Source organism: Chenopodium album, chromosome 15 (genome assembly GCF_948465745.1).
Source record: "Chenopodium album chromosome 15, dcCheAlbu1.1, whole genome shotgun sequence".
Lineage (NCBI taxonomy): Eukaryota > Viridiplantae > Streptophyta > Magnoliopsida > Caryophyllales > Amaranthaceae > Chenopodium > Chenopodium album.
In genome coordinates, this window is record NC_137848.1 from 32,235,072 (window position 1) to 32,239,832 (window position 4,761).

Here is a 4,761-nt window from a genome sequence, read left to right on the forward strand (position 1 = left end):
AAACGAGCGAGGCTCTGATACCGCTGTTGGGGTTTGGTGAATCCGACTCACCGCGGAAACAAACCCAAAAACAAGACCGCACTCGCAATAAATAAAACCATAAACATAATTAACTTAATGACAAGATTAAGATAATAATTATACCTTTGCCCGACCTCGATGGGCTCTTACTTCGAAAGCTAGTCTCGAAATTACGACGACCTCCAACGGAAGTCCACCCACAACTCGAACACCGACAAGGGTCTAATGCCTTGGAGTTAGCAAGGCCCGACATAAACCCGAGTAATTGAATTCAAAGGTTTTCACAATGGTGATGCCTTTTTCAACTCTTGAGTTCAAAGGTTTTCACTACTAGTGATGCCTTTTCCAACTCTTACTCAAGTGCTTTTCCCAATACCCCAAGTTGGGTATTTATAGGGAAATGCAAGAGTGTGAAAAGCTCTCCCATCAATGTGGGAGAATTTGATTTTTCCATTTTATTTTAAAGCTAAAATAAAATTAATAATCAAACTAATAATAAATCAACAAGTGACAAGCTCAAAAGGAAGAGTAGGTGAGGACCATTTGGAGGAGGGGGGGACCAAACTTGCCCCCCACTCTTACTCTCATAACCGGCCACCTCTCTTTTTCTCCCTCCAATTAGCTTCGGCCACATGGCAGCTCACTTGGGCCATGGTGCGGTTGTGAGGCTTCGGCCCACCTCACTTGCGCCCAAAACCGTGGGCTGCAAGCTGCCACGGCCTAGCAAGCCACGCACCAAGTGCGCGGTCTGCTAGCTGGTGTATGCTAGCACAGCAACGCACACTAGTGCGGGCTGCTCGCTACGGTATGCTAGACTAGCCCCGCACTTGGTGCAGGCTGCTAGCCTTTGCCGCGCCCCTAGCACTCGGTTTTCCAATGCTAGGGGTATTTTGGTCATTGTTGATTTATTATTATTTTCACGTCTCGTCTTTTACTATTTTCGACTCGACTTCCGACGCTCCAACCTCAAATTTCCGACGTCTAAATATTAATTACTTAGTCGACTTATTAATTAATTCCTAATTAATTCGTCGTTTCGGTTTGTTAGTTGCTTGGGTGTGACCCAAAGGGTTCAGTCAAGATTAAGCTGTAATATTAATTATGCATTAATATTACTGATTGGAAGCGGCCTCCACCCAGGCATTCCGATCACTTGACCTTACTGAAAAAATAGCTTTCTAATAATTCCGAACCCCCGATCGGAATAATACACTTGTTCGAAGGACACTATTCCTTTTAAAAATACCATAAACTAATGACTTGAGTGCAAAGCAAACCTTTAATGAGTTTTTCGATTACCATTCTCACTGGAGCCGATGAATTAAATTTTTATTTTTCGATGAATTAAATTTTTTTTTTAGATTACCATTCTCACGGTAGCATTAATGAGCTGGTGAAACAATGGCACGCAAGTCGAAAAATAAAAATTTAATATCATCGGCTCCTAGTTACTCCCCTGTTCCACCTAATATCAAACACTATGCTGCGCCACCTAGTACCTCCCCTGTTCCACCTCAAACAACCAGCTCCACCTTCTCTTTCTCCAACCACCGGACCCCGCATCTCACTCTCAAGCTGCTGCTCACCCTTTGCCAATACACAACCACCATTTAGCCTCAACCACAGTAGCTTCGCCTCCACACTAATCTATTCATCATCACAAACCGCATCTCCAACCTTCACCTGCTCCCATTTCGCATCCAACAACAACCAACTCACACTCCGCCGCAGCCACACAAACTCCAACCACAACACCACCAACTGCAAGCAAGCCAGCGTCAATTACAATAGCAGCCGCGCAAATTTCGGCCACTACTCTTCACCAATTCGCAAACAATCAAGTAACCTTAACAGCCCCCATTTCGATATAATTTCGTCACGGGAGCACAGGCTTGTAAGAAGACGCACAGTTCAAGTCTACAAAACAGATTGTAGGCAGTAACCTTGTGCAATGTCTTCGCGGGGCACGCAAAGCTGGGTTTGATCTGAACCACTTCACGAGAATGTTCATGGAACACTTTGTCACGCTGGTGGATCGTGCAAAAATTACCACCGAGTTGATGTCATTGGTTCAAGGAAAAGATGAACCTTTGCGGGAGTTCATTGCCAGATTCAACAAAGAAGCAATAACCATCCCAAACATGAGCCAGGAAGTAGCACTGCTCGCAACGCAGTGCGGCCTATTACCGGGCTCACCATTTATAGCGTACATGGGGCCAAAGAGCCTCAAAACGCTGGGTAAAGAGCATGAGTTCATAAAGGCGGATGAGACTGACAAAGCCATGCTGAACAGAAAAGCACCAAGTGACCAAGTTAAGCGGGTTGAAGTCACCCGGGCAGAAAATACAGTCATGGTGGATTAGCCCACCAGGATTGAACATATAGGAATGGTGTCCTTTGAACAAGTGTATTATTTTGATAGAGGGTTCGAAGCTATTGGAAAGTTATTTATTCAGTAAGTTCAAGTGATCGGAATGCCTAGGTGGAGGCCGCTTCCGATCAATAATATTAATGTATAATTAGTATTACAGCTTAATCTTGACTGAACCCTTCGGGTCACACCCAAGAAACTAACGATCCGACACGACGAATCAATTCGGAAGGAATTAATGAGTCGCTCGAGTAATAAATATTTAGACGTCGGAAATCGAGCTAAGAGTGTCGAAACCGAGCGTCGCAAGTCGAGTTGAATTAATAATAGACGAGACGGTAAAATCACTAATTAATCAACAATTTACCAGAATACCCCAAGCATCGGAATGTCCCGAGAAAACCAAGGCACAGGGGAGTTTGGCATAGCTAAGGTGGCTAGCATGCGCACCAAGCCGAGCCAAGGCTGGCTGGTACGTGCTAGCGCGCCAAGGCTTGCATGGCATGCACATAGCAGCAACTGCTATGGCGTGCCAACAAGCTAGCAAGACACGCACATAGCAGAAGCAGCTATGGCACGCCATCAAGCTAGCATGTGCGAGAGCAGTAGCGTTAAGCTAGTAGTGGTAGCGTGCTACCACTACTAGCAGCGATGCTTGCATGGTGCTTATCTTGGTGGAGTAGGTCGTTGAATCTACTACCCTAATCAAATTAACTATTTATAAACCTAGACCTTCACTAAACAAGTTAGTGGCAAGTATAGGGTCGAACCCAAAAGGAAGCACACTAGTTAAAACACCAAATTCACTAAAGCTAGAGTAAACGAGAGAATATTTTTTTGTTGGCTTCTTTGATTAAGGACACTAAAGCAATAAAGAAATAAAGATAAAAAGGATTAAACCAAAGATAAACAATGCTAGGGGTAAGGGGGTGTCAAACATGATCAAACAAAGATGGACAACGATGATTATCAAGAAGAACATGCCATAGAATGCTAAGTTCTACTCAAACAAGTCACTTTCATGCAATTGTTTAAGCAAAACAATGAATTAAGTCTTGGCCTAATTGAGATCACTTTCATGCATCCAATTAGTCACTAATCAAAGCAAGAGATTAAGAGTGCACAATACTTGAAACTCTACTTAAATAATTCATTTTCATGCAATCATCAAAGTAAAGGTGAGCTTAATCTAATTCAAATCACTCTCATGCATTTAAATTAGGGAACATCAAATAATGTTCTACTAATAATCTCAAGCTATCAAAAATCATATCTTTCATCAATTTATGGCATGATTTCAATCAAATCATCATCAATCATCAATATTAACACATGTTTTTCACCCCCTTCCCCTAGCTAAAAACTTAGCCTAGGAAAGAGAAACTAACCATCATAACAAAACTAAATAAGGTTTCAAATAGCACAAAACTAAACATGATTAAAAATAAAGTGAAACAAGTCCAACAAGTTTAACTAAAGAGATAGATGAAAATAAACAATAACAAAGCAAATGAATCAAACTAAAATAAAGGATTAGAGATTACTAAAGAGGAACTTGATTAAAGATGAAAACTTGAAGCTTTTGCTTTGGATTGAAATAACATTGACCAAATGTTGAATACAATGAAGAAACTTAAAGAATAAGCTACTTTCTCTCTCTAAAATACTTGGTCTAATGTTGATTGAAAATAATATGATTACAAAATTCAATAAGAAGACTATTTATAAGCATCTACGAACCGAAAATAAAAACCCAAGGAGAGGCATCTCTCGCATTGCCGCGCCCTCTCATGAAAGGGTACGGCTCCGTCTAGCCCAGAAGGCCGCGCTCGCTGGTCGAAGGTGGAGAGGCCGCGGCCTGGGAATAGGGGAGAAGCCAGCCTCGAAGTGTCGTGCTCGCAGGTTAGTGAAGAAAGACTTCTTCCAGGGCACGGCTAGACATCTACTGAAAATTTGAGCATCGGCAGACCAGCGTCCTGCGCCCGCGGTTCTTGGTTCCGCGCCCGCGGCTCCTTGTATTGCTTCCACCTTCTCCTTGAGCATCTCTTTCCCCTCCATAGCTCAATATGCACCTATAGGCTTCTTCAAAAGGGCCAACAATCTACAAAGCATCGAAGAAAAACTAAGAGAACATAAGAAAAAGGAGAAAAGGAAGGGAAACACGAGAAAGGACAAAACATCACAAAAACGAAGATAAAATGCTTTGAAAAGGATCAAACAAGTGCAAATGAGGGGAAAATCCTTAGAGAAAAAGGATAAAAGAGTGGCATAAATGCCACTCATCAAAATCCCCCACACTTACCTCTTGCTTGTCCTCAAGCAAGGAAAACTAGAAGGGTTAAAGGTAATAAAGAAAAGCCAAATTTTCT